Here is a 15677-nt window from a genome sequence, read left to right on the forward strand (position 1 = left end):
TACCATCTTTGAAACTAGAGGCTGGGCACTTCAACTGATGGATCAGCTTTTCTAGGTGGTCAGACCATAAAGCCATAGATGAGGAGGGGTTATGGAAACCACAGCGGCAAAACCTGCACTGAACTTGAATTCATACACCTCAGAATCATCCTTGAAGGTGAAGGGAGGTGCATATCCTACCCTAATTTTATAAAGAAAACTCCCACTGTCCTTGTCCTCCCACTCTTGCTTGTCTGATACCTGCCCCTCATGAAGCTCATGACTGTCGGGGAGCCTAAGGGCACCTGTGCAGTTGCTCAGGCAAGTTCTATCGTGTGGAGGCAGCCAGAACTCCTGGGGACTCCCGGGGGGAGACTGTGTCCTGGCATCAGGAGGCAGGGGCACATCCTGAGATTGTGGCCGGGCATCACTGCAGAGGGAAGGGCAGAAAGAGCACTGGAGGGAGCTGGGGGGACCCCTCCCTGCCATTCACAAGAGCCTTGGAAACTAAATCAGATCTTGCATTTGAAAGTGCTGATGATACAGAGTGGCGACTAGAAACAGTTGAAGAGTCAACGCACGTTGGGCTTTCTCAGAAACTCCACAACACACAACAGGAATTGTCTTCATCACAACCTATACCAACCAGCTGCTGTCTGTTGAGCACCGAGTACACTGCGGGGCAGGGGAGAGACTCCAGGTCCTTGTTCACATCCCTTCTCCCTCTGCTTCCTGGAAGCTGCCTGCAGGAAACATGGGGCCTTTATGAAATCCTACCACAATTTGGAAACAGAGATGTGATTAATTCAATGTTTTTTAATTAATTCATTGGAAGGACTGATGCTGAAGCTGCAGCTCCAATATGTTGTCCACATGATGTGAAGAGCTGACTCACTGGAAAAGACCCTCATGCTGGGAAAGATTAAGGGCAGGAGAAGAAGGGTGACAAAGGAAGGGATGGTTGAATGGCATCATAGACTCAGTGGACATGAATTTGGGCAAATTCCGGGAGAAAGTGAAGGACTGGGAAGCCTGGCGTGCTGCAGTCCATAGGATGGCAACGAATGGGATGTGACTGAATGACAGCAAATTCAGTGTTTTAAATACAGACAAAGGTTTTATCTAAATAACAATAGCACGTTGTTTGGGGAAAAAGCATACCATTTGCACTTTGCCTGGGGTGGGGTGGAAATGTATTTTGGAGGCAGGTGGTGCCATATCCATGGGCCTGAGCTCCCCAGAAGCAGGAAAGGCTCCTGCCTGACTGACTGATGGAAGATCTTTCCAGGCGCCATCCGTTCAGGACCAAGGGTGAGGACCTGGGCTCCTCCAAGTGGCACAGTCAGAAGGCAGGTGTTTTTCCAAGGACTATTGTCGTCCTAGAGCCCTCCAGGACAGTAGTGATGTAGACAGGGTGGAAGAGGAAGGAAAATTTTGGATTCTGGGCACTGCAGATGGTATCCTGGGGGTGGTACAGCCAGAGGGACTGAGGATGGTGGAGAGCCCTGGGAGCAAGGGGCAGGAATTGAGAGTCAATTCCTAGGCAGGTTGATAACAAGTCCGGGTTCCCCGAGGAGGAGAAAGGGGTTTGCAGCTCTCAAAGAGGAGATAGGGGTCTGGAATTCTCAAGGAGGAGGAAAGGACAATTTTTTTTCCCTCTACTTTTCTTACTCTTAGTCACATAAAATGTTTTTTTCCTTTAAGCCTCAAACTGATGATTACACAACAAACAACTCAGCTTAAACTCTGTACTAGGGATTATACAGCAACAGTGTATCCTGCTTGAGGACAGCTTCTCCTTCCAGAAAACCTTCTGACTAATCCTGATATTTTACAATGTATACTATGGGAGTGGGTCTGGTAGAATCTACTGTTAAGTTCTTGTCCTGTTATCCTAAAATGTAAATTGTGGGAGTGGGTCTGGTAAAATTTTTACAACCTTGAGACATTCTTTTGATTAACTGTAATAACCAATTATTAAAAACTATATGACTCCCTTGCTAACACCAGCAATGGCGGACTCTCTGTCCCCCTTCTGATGTCTATATCAGAAGCTTTATCTGTCCCTTTTCTTACTTTAAGAAAACTCCACTACACAAAAGCTCTTGAGTGATCAAACCTGGTCCCTGGTCCCGAAGCTAAATCTTCTTTGGAGATCACGAATCCAACATCATTCACCATAGGCTATCAGGATGCAGCCTAGGAGTCTGGAGCTGAGCTTCAAGCCAGAACCACATGAGGACCACACAGTCCTCCCCCTCTGCCCTCCTTCTGGGGTCCATTCTTCTCTCCCCTTCCCTTCCCCACGTGGCAGGGCCAGGCCTGGAGAAGAGGAGACACATAGATGGGGAACTGGCTCAAGAGCCTCTGGGGATGCTGAGAAAGAAGCTGGGGGTACACGAGACTATGAAGGCCATTTATACAAAAGCAGCCTCCGGAATCTTGGTTTCCTTCTCTAACCAGCACAGTCGTGAAACAAACCACTCTGTTTGCACACCAGGAGGAGCTGGAGTCCTGTGTATTTGTTCCTTTTTCATGAAATGTCACACTCTGCACCTCCCCTGATGTGAGCAGGGGTGGTGGACTTCATACAAGGGGCCACCCTTCAGGAAGCAAAGTCCAGGAATTCCTTCCTGCCACCTGATCACTTTAGCTCTCAGAGCAGCACCCTTCCATTGTCTCAGAGCTCTTCGGTACTCTTGACAGTGCGCTGGAGGCAGCAGCCCAAGTGGACCTGTAGGATGATTGTATCCTGTCCCTGGCTTCCAGCCCAGAGCTCCCATAACCCCTACTGTGGACCCCTTGCCCCCACTGTCTCCAACCTGGCCTCACTCTCTGCATCTCGGGGCTCTACTCTTCCTGTCCCTGTCCAGACAACCTCCCAGCCCAAGATGGGCACAGTGTTGGCATTCCCCGGCAGGTCGGTATGTAAAGGTCCCCAGATAATAGTCCCCTGCCACAATTGTGATTCACATAAATGGACAGTTGAGGTCACTTTTGGTGAGTGTCATGATGGCTAGTAAATAACAACCCTGTGTGATCTGAATAATGACAAAAGGCTATGATTATGTATGACTATTCAAATGATTCCTTAATTCCTAATCTTTGATAAAAGTGATCAGCAAGGCTGGGTGGTAGAAGGCTGTCCTTTCTGAGCTTTAGCCAGAAGAGGGTTGCCAGGATGGTGTGTCAGCCACCCACAGAGCCAGAGAGGACCTCAGTGTCCACAAATAGGCAGTTGGAGCAGAAGAAAGGCTGTAGCAGATGACAGGTGCAGTCACCAGCCTGCTCCCCAGACCCCATCATCCCCAGACTCAAATGAGGATTGGAAATAGCTGGCTTCATCACACCGTGTTGTTCATCCACGTGTGGGTCACGGGCATTTCCTCACTGGAGCGGTAAGGGAACCCTGGCATTGAAATACAGAGTGTAGTGCTTGTTCATACTCCTCTGCATTACTGTGTGATACACAAATATTCTAATCATAATAGCAGTGGTAAATACTTACTAGTTCTGTTCCATTTATCCACTGGGACAAGAAGACGATCTGACTTGCCACAATAACCATCAGGGCACAGAAGCCTTGAGATATAGCTTTGTGATTGAGTCCAACAAAATACTTGGAAGTCATACTCCTTGAACTTTGGTCAGGGCACAGCGATCCCCCCTGCCCATGACTTCAACATCCAAAGGCTAAGTCTCTGTGTCTAACTTGCACTTCATTCTGTTGTTCACTTCTGGTGCCATTTCAGAGCACGATGGTCATAGTAATTTTCAGAAGGCAGACATCAAAAAGGAAAACCCTGCAGAGATCAACCTAATCAAGGTGAGGGGGTCAGGCCACTGTATCATTTCCACATTGATCCTCCCTGATGCCCCAGGGAGGCAGCCCATTCAGTGAAGGGTAATTCCTGAGAAGACTTTTGGTCTGAGTCCTCATCCACCAACACCGGTGGCCCTGGGCAAATGAGTGGGCTAGTGACAAAGAGGAGATCTGGGTGGCACCACAGAATCCACTATAATCCACCCCTCCCAACACTGACATACACTCCCTTCATCTGGAGAGTTTGCCTGATCTGAGGACAGCTCCTTGAGGATTCTGGTTGGTCTCCTCTCCTCCTAAAGAAGCTCAGAGAGAAAGACTGGACAAATGCTGGGCCCTCACAGTTGCAGCAGCTGCTGCATCACAACTGATGGTCACTCTCTCTTGCCTGAGATCCCTTCTAAATCCCCTGTTCTCTCAGCCAGGACCTCAGCCATTTCCAGTGGCTTTCCTGGTGAGGTAATACAGACTTTGGCCCTCAGGGTTCTGAAGCCCTGGGCCCGATGCCCTTCTCAGACCCTTGCTCTTGGACTTGTCAATTCACCACTGAAATGGGGCAGGAACCCAAGACACATCACCTGGCTGTTAGAGATGTTTCCTCGCTGTTCTCCCTGTGCCAGAGTAACCCACACACTCCTTAGGATCAAGGTCATCTCCGTCTGCCAGGATGGGGACAGTTCTCTGTGTGTGCTGGTCCCTAGCAGGAGGAGCCCAAAGTGCCCAGATGGGAACCATGGCTCATGGGTCAGTAGGACTGTTATCGTGTCTCCTGGGGGAACTTTCTGGCTTTGGGAATAGCCTGTCGTGTGTCACCACCGGCAAGAGGGTAGGTAACCAGTAGCCACATGAGGCTGGGTATTGTGAACTCAAATGGGCTTAGTGTGTTCCCAGGGCCTGGCCTTCTACCTTAACATAATGTGAAGTCAAATGTAAATAGCTAGATGTGGCTAATGTGGACAGCCCTGCTGTGGAATTTTAGAATCCACTCTTGGGAGACCGGAAGTAGAAGTTCCCTGTGGGTCACTGGGAGTGATTGTAGGTGGGGTCATGGGTCAGTGGGAGTGGTGATCAGTGGGGTCACTCTACCCTCTAGTTCAAGGACCATGTATCTTACCTCGTGGGGGAAATAAGGATGGCAGATGTGGAGCATGTCTGGTCCCTGGAGGGTGACACCCCAGCATGACGGGCTCTCATATCCCAGTGTGCACCCCACGTGTGCTTTGTAGAGGCCATTCCCCTGCTCTAGAAGACCAGCAGATTCTGGATGGTGGGGGCTGAGATAGCGACTTTGGATCCCATGGCCACTTGCCCTCTGAGCCTCTGGCGTCCTATTAGAGGGTCTCTTGGTCCTGGATGGTTTTGTGAAATATTCTGTGTCACTCAGTCCTGCATTCTGTGAGACCTCAAATAGTGGCATCAGACAAGGTGCTGCAAGCAGGAAAGCGAAACCCACATCTAGAATGTGTACCTATCAATTTCAGCAAAGATAGACCTCTCCTCCCTCAAGGATGGAAGTGAGAAATTGTGATCAATTCACCATTAGTAGCTCAACGGTCTTCTTGAGGAACAGTACGACACCGAGGATTCAGCAGTAGTCTGTGATGAAGATAACATAATTTTATATATGAAATATATATATATAATTTAATATTTATAGAATTATATATTTACATACATACACACATTTATATATATATATATATTTATAGTATAGAAAGGCAACCACATCAGGATGGGTAAGCTGGGCAGACTCATGATATAATCAAGAGCCATACCCTGGGTGGGCAATGCACAAACGGTAGGATAATCACCACTGCAGATATTCTTCCCAGGAAGTGAGGGGTCCAAGCCCCACACTGGGCACCTATCCTGTATGTCATGCACCAGGACAACATGCCCACAAAACATTTGCGTCTGAAGGGAAGTGGGTCTTACCCTTAAGAGAGCCAGACAGCTTTAGCAGCTAGAGACTCCGCTCTTCAAGTACATACAGGAAATCTCACGCAGTCCAAGACTCTGTGTGGAAGCAGTAATTTGAAAGAGCCTGCGTGAGATCCACCTGCTCATCTCTGAGAGCTCCTGGAGAGGCAGTAGGTAAATGGAGCTCACCCTGGAGCAGAGCTACTGGTGGCAGCCACTTGAGGGCGCTCGTTCTTCCAAAGGACATGGGTGCTGGCAAGTGCCATTTTGAAATCCTCCCTCTCACTTATTAGCAAGACGTCTCAGCCTCACCAGGCAGCTTGTTGGCATGAGTACTGGGAAGACTCAGACCAACAGATAGGTGAGCATGGCCACAGCCCCACCCACCAGCAGGCTATTTGCATTAGGACCCTCAGAGTCCCCCACCTATGCAGGACCCGGCCCTGACACCAGAGTGCCCAGGATGGTGCTCCACCCACCAGTGTGCCCGCACAAGCCCGGGGACCCTCAGCTCTGCAGCCAGAGGTCCAAGCCCTGCCCCATCCACCAGTGGGCTGGCACCAACTTCAGCAAACCCAAGGCTGGCAGTCAGAAACCCTGGGACCAGCTCTGCTTACCAGATGACTGGCACCCATTCCAGGATCACATGCTCTGTAGCCAGGGTCACCAGGATTGGGCTGCAGCCAACAGTGAGAAGGAAGCAGCCCCAGATCCACTGTAGCCCTACAGCCTGCCATGTCAGGTCCTAGCCCACCCACTAGCAGGCCACCAGCAGACCTGTAACCCCACAGGAGCTGGATTTCCAGACGAGAAGTAGGAGTCTTGATTCAGGACACCCTGGACCCTGAAACCAGCTGTGTCAGGAGTGAGCCCCACACAGCAGCAGGCTAGCACTAGATCTAGGAACTCTTGGCTGTGTAACCATCCACCCCAGAACACTGCTCCACCCACCAGTGGGCCGGGACTAGACCTGGGACCACCCAGGTCTCAGCAGCCAGACACCTCATGACCCAACCACACCCACCGGTGATCATCAGCCTCTGCACAAGGCAAGCCCTGGCAACCAAACAGACCAGGGGTCAGCAATGCCTACCCAGGCTGCCCACACCAGTCAGCCTGCCTCAGGAGAGGGGACCACGCAGTTTCCACGGCGGCAACACTAGAGCATATATCTCTGGTGACAAGAAGACAGGGGACTGCTGGCATACATAGATTGTCTCCTTCCAAAGGCCATTACTCCAAGATCAAGAAAAAAAACCAACCTGCCAAAGATATAGAAATAAAAAGAGCCAATTAGGAAAAATGAGGGAACAGAAGACTATGTTCCAATTGAAGGAATGAGATCAAACCCCAGGAGAAAAACTAAGTGAAATGGAGAAAACAATTTACCAAATAAAGTGTTCAAGGTAATGATCATAAAGATGCTGAAAGAATTTGAGAGAAGAATAGATGTACATAGTGAAAAGTTACATAGTTAAAGTAGGGAAAACCACCAGACCATTCATGTATGACCTAAATCAAATCACTTGTGATTATACAGTGGCAGTGACAAATAGATTCAAGGGATTAGATCTGATAGACAGAGTGCCTGAAGAACTATGGATGGAGGTTTGTGAAAAGAAGCAGTGATCAAGACCATCCCCAAGAAAAAGAAATGCAAAAAGGCAAAATGGTTGCCTGAGGAGGCCTTACAAATAGCTGAGAAAAGAAGTGAAAGGCAAAGGAGGAAAGAAAAGATATGCCCATTTGAATGCAGAGTTCCAAAGAATAGCAAGGAGAGATAAGAAAGCCTTCCTCAGCGATCAACGCCAAGAAATAGAGGAAAACAATAGAATGGGAAAGACTAGAGATCACTTCAAGAAAATTAGAGATACCAAGGGAACATTTCATGCAAAGATGGGCACAACAAAAGACAGAAACAGAATGGACCTAGCAGAAGCAGAAGAGATTAAGAAGAGGTGGCCGGAATACACAGAAGAACTATACAAAAAAGACCTTCAAGACCCAGATAAGCAGGATGGTGTGATCACTCACCTAGAGCCAGACATCCTGTAATGCAAAGTCAAGTGGGCCTTAGGACACATCACTATGAACAAAGCTAGTGGAGGTGATGGAATTCCAGTTGAGCTATTTCAAATCCTAAAAGATGATGCTGTGAAAGTGCTGCACTCAATATGCCAGCAAATTTGGAAAACAGCAGTGGCCACAAGACTGGAAAATGTCAGTTTTCATTCCAATCCCAAAGAGAGGCAATGCCAAAGAATGTTCAAACTACACCACATTTGCACTCATCTCACATGCTGGCAAAGTAATGCTCAAAATTCTCCAAGCCAGGCTCCAATGGTACATGAACCGTGAACTTCCAGATGTTCAATCTGGATTTAGAAAAGGCAGAGAACCAAAGATCAAACTGCCAACACCCATAGGATCATTGACAAAGCAGGAGAAATCCAGAAAAACATCTACTTTGTTGATGACACTAAAGCCTTTGATTGTGTGGATCACAACAAACTGTGGAAAATTCTTCAAGAGATGGGAATGCCAGACCACCTGACCTGCCTCCTGAGAAATCTGTATACAGGCCAAGAAGCAACAGTTAGAACTGGACATGGAACCACAGACTGGTTCCAAATCAGAAAAGGAGTACATTAAGGCTACATATTGTCACTCTGCTTATTTAATTTATATGCAGAGAACATCATGAGAAATGCTGGACTGGATGAAGCACGAGCCTGAATCAAGATTGCCAGGAGAAATATCAATAACCTCAGATTTGCAGATGCCACCACCCTTATGGCAGAAAGTGAAGAAGAACTAAAGAGCCTCTTGATATGGGTGAAAGAGGAGAGTGAAAATGTTGGCTTAAAACTCAACATTCAGAAAACTAATATCATGGAAGCTGGTCCCATCACTTCATGGCAAACAGATGGGGAAACAGTGGAAACAGTGACAGATGTATTTTTCTGGGCTCTAAAATCACTGCAGATGGTGACTGCAGCCATGAAATTAAAAGACACTTACTCCTTGGAAGGAAAGCTATGATCAACCTAGACAAGATATTACAAAGCAGAGACATTACTTTGCCAACAAAAATCTAGTCAAAGCTAAGGTTCTTTCAGCAGTACGTATGGATGTGAGAGCTGGACTATAAAGAAAGCTGAGCACCGAAGAACTGATGCTTTTGAACTGTGGTGTTGGAGAAGATTCTTGAGAGTCCCTTGGACTACAAGGAGATCCTACCAGTCTATCCTAAAAGAAATCTGTCCTGAATATTCATTGGAAGGACTGATGCTGAAGCTCAAATTCCAAAACTTTGGCCACCTGATGCAAAGAACTGACTCACTGGAAAAGACCCTGATGCTGGGAAAGATTGAAGGTGGGAGAAGAAGGGGACTTCAGAGGATGAGATGGTTGGATGGCATCACTGACTCGATGGACGTGAGTTTTAGTATGCCCCGGAAGATGGTGAGGGACTGGGAGGGCTGGCATGCTGCAGTCCGTGGGGTCCAAATAGTTGGACATGACTGAGCGACTGAACTGAACTGAAGTGAGAAGTTTAACGAAACAGAAAACAAAACAAAGAACCAAACAGAGCTGAAGAATGCCACAGCTGAAATTAAAGGTACACTAATAAGTGTCAAGAGTAGATTAGATGATACTGAGGAACAGGTCAGAAAACTTGAAGAGTGAGTAGTGGAAATCACTCAAGCGGAACAGATAAAAAGCTTTAAAAATGAGGACAGTTTAAGAGACCTCTGAGAGAACATCACACACTCTCACCTTTGCATTATACGGGTCCCAGAAAGAGAAGAGAGAGAGAGGATGGTTAGATAATATAACGGGACACGCAATGCATGAAAAGTTACCTATCCTGGGAAAGGAAACAGACCTCCAGTTTCAGGAAACACCTAGAGTCCCAAACAGGATCAACTCCCAGAGGATCACCTCAACACACATTGTAATTAAAATGTCCAAAATAAAAGATAAGAAGGGAATACTACAGCAGCAAGAGAAATGCAGTAAGTTTCCTACAAGAGAAATTCAATTAGGCTATCAGCTGACTTCTCAGCAGACATGCTACAGGCCACAGGGAGGGGCACCTTGCTTTTAAAATGCTGAAAGGACAAAAAACGACATTCAAAAGTGTTCTACCCAGAAAGTCTATTGTTCAGATTTGAAGGAGAGTTCAAAAGAATCAACCACGTGCTCGCTTCAGCAGCACATATACTAAAATTGGAACGATACAGAGAAGATTAGCATGGCCCCTGCACAAGGATGACACATAAATTTGTGAAGCGTTCCATATTTTTAATGGAAAAAAAATAAAATAATAAATTAAATAAAAAAAATAAAAGTAATGAGACTTGTTTTCTAGTCTGGCACACAATCTTTTTTTTGGTGTACTATCCACATCCACTTTAACAGAATGTGTTTAAAATTTTCAGATGCAATATTGCATAAATCAAGATAACTTCTATTGCTATTCAAAAAAAAAAAAAAGAATCAACCACATATAAGCATGGAGGAAGGACAAGTGATAAAAGGAAAATCATCTATATCTACAAAAAGTAGATGAGGGATAGAAAAAGCAAAAGGACATATGATGCCCAACCCGATAAACAAGGGGCAGAGAGTACAATGCAGTGTTGTTAAAATGCATTTGAATTTAATACGTCAGCAATTTAAAATAACTATAAAAACATAACCGTAAATACACATATATGTGTGTGCACACACATATATAAACATGCAGCATGCATAAATCATGTATATGTATACATGTATACACATATATAAACATACAGCAAAGTGAATGTTAGAAGCATTCTTACTAGGGACAAGTCCTAGAAGTATGTTATCTATCCTATTTAATTTTTGAAGCTGCCCTGAAACAGAAAACCAGAGCTATATAAATATAATATCTTTATATTTTGCAATATAAATGCATACTGAAAAATTAATATTTCATATTACAGTGTGATCATCTATCTAGCAAATTCAAAGGAATGAGCCCTTGGAATAGTCAAATGAATAAGAGACTTCAGAAAAATAGGGGATGGAATATTACCACAGCCAAATCAAGTGCTTTGCCCTGCAAGAGCAAGAGCTATGTAGAATATGTAATAGAAAATGCCTCATTTTAAAACTGCAAAAAATTGCAAAATTTATCTAAAAAGAATAGCATTGAAACAAGTATACTATCAAGGGTGAAACAGACCAGCAGCCCAGGTTGGATGCATGAGACAAGTGCTCAGGGCTGGTGCACTGGGAAGACCCAGAGGGATGGGATGGGGAGGGAGGCAGGAGGGGGGATTGGGATGGGGAACACATGTAAATCCATGGCTGATTCATGTCAATGTATGGCAAAAACCACTACAATATTGTAAAGTAATTAGCCTCCAACTAATAAAAATAAATGAAAAAATAAAATAAAAATAAAAAAATATAAATAATTTAAAAAAAAATGAACATGCTACCCAAGTTAATCTCCAGATTCTGTACAAACCTTATCAAAACATCAGTGGAGTTTTTCACAGAACTATAATAATTCTAAATTTGTAAGAAAACACTAAAGGTTCTGAATAGCCAAAAGTATCTTGAGAAAAAAGAACAAAGCTGGAGGTATCATACTCCCTGGTTTCAAACTGTACTACTAAAAAAGCTATAGTCATCAAAACAGTATGGTATGGGCACAAAACGGACACATGGATCAATGGAGCATAATAGAGAACCCAGAAAGGAAGCCACACTTAAATGGGCAATTAGTATATGACAAAGGAGGCAAGAATATGCAATGTGGAAAAGACAGCCACTTCAATGAATGGTATTGCAAAAGCTAAATATTCACACACAAAACTGGACTATTGTTCACACCATGCACAAAAGTAAATTTGAAATGGATTAAAGATTTAAATCAAAGACCCGAAACCATTAAACTTCTCTAAGAAAACATAAGCATTAAAAAAAAAATTGTAACAAATACGTAGACAAGATCTTTATGGAGGCATTACACAAGCTTACTGGTAGACTCAAATTCAAGAGTTCCCACATAAATAGAGCAGTAGAGCAGATCCAATGATGGGAAACAGAATTCAGTGACAATACCAATTCTCCTTTTTTAAAAATAGATTTACAGGATTAGTGCTATAAATTTATCTACCAAAAGGACAGTCAATCTTGAGCTTCTGTCTTCTGTTCCCAAAGGAAATCCTGAGAAACTAAGAAGGGAGAGTGAATGAAATTAAGTGTATTTATATCTCAACAGCTGTAGCCTGCATAAAAGCAGGTGACAGGATGGGTAACAGGAAAGTTTAAGCTTCTGCCCATATTTCATTGTGTAAATTGAAAGACAGTGTCTCAGGCCACAGATGCCAGAAGACACAGGGTAAGATCAGGGCAGCACAAAGAATGGGATGATTGAGCCAGTAGGGCTGCAGTGTCTGTGCTAATGACCACTTGAAATCACCTCACCTTAGGGTGAGGACTGGCCTTTCCGAAATGTACACTTTAAATAGCAGATGAAGATTGGACTAGAAATAAGAGAATAGCATTGAGCATCAGAGTGAATCAAGCAGCGTAAGAGTAGATGTTCTTTCTTGAAATTTGGCAAGATGTGAAACATATTTCTGACTCTGAATGTGGCTCAAGAGAGTGAAAATCAGTGCTCTGAACTATGAAAAGTTAGAAAACTTGATTCAAAAGACCTCCCCAGACCCTGCTGCTCAACCTCTTCCATGCAGAGAAGGAATCTTAGAACAAACTAAGTCTGGCTGCAGGCAGAGAGGCAACACTGGAAGGTGTGCTTCCTCTGGGACCCTCCTCCGCAGTCAGGGGTGCTGTGGCCCCACCCAGCTTCCAGTCTGGGATGCAGAGTCACTCTGTGCTCAGGGTGCAGCTGGACAGAGATGCAGACCTGACCCGGAGGGAGTCCATTGCAGCAGCATTTCCTCAAGGACTCCCAAGTGAGGACCCTCAGGAGTGGGTTCTGGGGAGGGGGCATCTTCCCAGGGGGTCCAGAGAATCCAGCTCCACTCCCAGCTCAGCCCTGGGAGTCCCTAAGCCATGGATCCCAATGTGATGTCACCCGACTTCTGTCTGCCTCAGAGGTCTGAGAAAGTGCGGGCCTGGGTCTGGGAGGAGGCTCCAGTCCGACAGAGAGGAAGCTGGCCCTATGCGGGGTCAGGGGAGGAGCCTGAGAGAGGACTAACAGCCCCACAGGATCTGCGTCCTCCCTGGGAGACCCTGAGTGGGCTTGTTGGAATGGGGACCGGAGGGGGAGGGCCTGGGTCTCAGGGCAGAAAATTCAAGTGGGCAGAGGGAGGAGCCCAGGTCCTGAAGGGAGCCAACATGAGGAGCAGAGGGAGGAGTGTAGGGCTCTTGGAGCCCTGAAAAGTGGGGCAGTAGGAAAGTTGGGTGTCCAGAGAAGTCCACTCTTGCTGTCAGGCCTGGGAGGCCCCAGGCGGATGAGCACGTGGCAGGGTGTCCTGACATTCGCATTAGGTCTCAGCCAGACTGGGACTTGGTGCAATGGCGGTGGGAGTAGGGGCTCAGGTGGGCAGATGAGAAGCCTAGGAACTACTGGGAGAGAAAGTGAGGACCCTGAGGGTGCACTGAGGGGACCCTGGACTCCAGAATGTGGGTGAGGGTGGAGTGTCCCAGAGAAACTGGCCCTGCCCTCAGCTGTGGGAGGCCTCAGGGTGAGATAAGCAGCCTGTGCTGACTTCCTCATCTGGGTCCCAGAGAGACTGGGAGCCTGGGATAGGGGTGGGCACTCAGGTGGGCAGAGGGGAGGGTTACATGGGACCAAAGTGAAAGTGAAGATGCTGAGGGAGGATTTAGGGGGCTCCGGGTCCCAGAACAGAGGTGACCCCAACAAGCCCACCCCTGCCCCCAGGCCTGGGAGACCCACAGGTGAGAGGAGCAAATGTTGTATGTCCCAACTTCTGCATCTGGGTCTTAGAGAGGCTGGGGTCCTGGTGTGAGGATTGGGCTATCTGCATGAAGACGGGCCACCCAGGACCTGCAGGGACGTTAGGTGGAGACCCTGAGGGTGAGTCGGGCCCTGGACCCCAGAACCCAGCGTCCCCCTCTCCATCTCTGCTGTCACCCTGGAGCCCGTGTGGCTCCAGGTGCTGCCCCCTGAGGGCAGCCTCTCCATTTAGACCAGCTGAAGGTCTGGGTCAGGGGGTCAGGAGGCTGCAGGTGGGCAGAGGGAGGGGCCCAGGCTCCATCAGACAGTGAGGGAGGACCTGGAGGAGGTCACCTAGGAAGGTCCCTAGGAAACATCCCCCTCCCAACTGCAGCACCTCAGGGTTCGCAGGGATAGGGCTGAGTTCGAGGGGCCCCAGGGTGAGCCTGGGCAGGAAAGGCCTGAGGCTATCATTTGGGTGGACTGCTGGGTCCCCTGCTCAGAAAGAAGGGAACCCACCTGCAGGGTGGTCCACTGTACCGCCACGAGAGCCCAGCATGGAGACCAGGGTGATGCACTCTTCCTGTCAAGGTGCTTGGTGGGGAGCTTGGTGGGGGCGGAGGGGAGGAGGAGGACTCTGGAGGGCTAAGGCTTTGGGGGGAATCGGTCAGCATGGGTCAGGCCAGGCTGCAAGGCAGTCAGAGCGAAGGTGCTGAGGACAGACTGAGGAGGCGGCCTCCCCCATGACAGCGGAGACCCTGCGTGGTAGGGATAGAAGAGTGCCTGCTGTGGAGGCAGACCCAGAGTGGGAGGACTGCGCCAGGGCGGCCATCTGGGGAGCATGTCTGCTCAGCAGCAGGAGGAGTCCCAGAGTCACCAGGAGTCAAGGTGAGGACCCTGTGGAGGAGTGAGGAACCCCAACTCCCACCACAAAGAAGGGGCCACAGAGATCCCTCCTGCCAGCCCTAGAAACCATCAGAGCCCTGAGGTCCACCTCCTCAGCCAGATGGTTGGTCAAGGCCAGGGGCCCTTCCTCTGAGGGTCTGGCCTCAGGCCCTCACAGAGGTCAGGGGGAACACTGGGGAGACACCTCCTCACACACAGTACTTGGAGCCCAGCCTGCCTTGCCCCTTTGGTCACCCTGGGGTGGCCCAGAAGAGGTGGGTGCATTGGTGCTCTCACTTCCGTTGTCATGAATGTTAAGGCCGTTGCTTAAGGAGATGGGTCACAGTCAACAGAGGACACTGCCCTAGGCCTTCCAGGGTGTCAAGGTGGAGACTGAGCCGACTGCCCATCATCCCAGCACAGAGGGAATCAATAGAGTTAGGTCACCCCTTGTTGTCCCTTGTGAGCCCTGTTAGCCCCTGGGCAGGCATGACCAGTATTCAAGGCCCCTCTCTTTCTTCCTTTCAGTACAGGGAATGTGTCTTGAGAATTTTGCCTCTGCACAACAGACAGGAGGACCCAGACCCTGCCAGGAGGAAGTGGAGGGCCCTTTGTGAGCACAGGGGGGACCACTCACCTCAGGACAGGGGGAACCTCGCCGAGTACAGCCCAGTCCTCCTGTCAGCACCGAGGGGCCCAGTGCCATGCCACAGTCTACAAGCCAAGGTGCCCCCTTGTTTCCTCTCACAGGGGCTCCAAGAACCCAGAGATGAAAGCACAGGTCTGAAGCTCGTGTCTGCAGGTTGCAGAGCAGAGGAGGTCCAGGCAGTGCCAGGAGTCTAGGTGAGGTGGGTTCCCTGAGTGTGCATCAGGGGCTCCCCAATCCAGAACAGATGGGACCCCACAAGGCCCAATTCCCCCTAGCGCATCAGCCCTGGAATCTCGGGCTGTGCTGACTGCACCCTCGGGAGGCACCCCTCACCCTCCTTCGGGTTAGCAGAAGACAGCCTGCCCAGGAGGAGCATCCCTGTGAGGCCCAAGAACACCCCTCAAGAGGAGACCTGTCAATGGCCTGTGTCAGACCAACCAGGGTGGGTTTCTCAGCCAAAGCAGCTCAAACCCCCTCTCTCCCGTAGGCCTGTGGTCCCCATCTGTCCCCCT

The 15677-nt window shown here is 48.2% G+C and overlaps 1 non-coding gene across 1 annotated transcript; it reads left to right on the forward strand.

Annotated features, from left to right (window-relative positions):
- The first annotated feature begins 9925 nt into the window (after window positions 1–9925).
- LOC122690939 lies at window positions 9926–10032 on the forward strand. Its single transcript, XR_006340193.1, has one exon. It is a non-coding gene; the product is annotated as a U6 spliceosomal RNA (small nuclear RNA).
- The last annotated feature ends 5645 nt before the right edge of the window (window positions 10033–15677 follow it).

This window comes from Cervus elaphus, chromosome X, assembly GCF_910594005.1.
Source record: "Cervus elaphus chromosome X, mCerEla1.1, whole genome shotgun sequence".
In the NCBI taxonomy this organism is placed as follows: domain Eukaryota; kingdom Metazoa; phylum Chordata; class Mammalia; order Artiodactyla; family Cervidae; genus Cervus; species Cervus elaphus.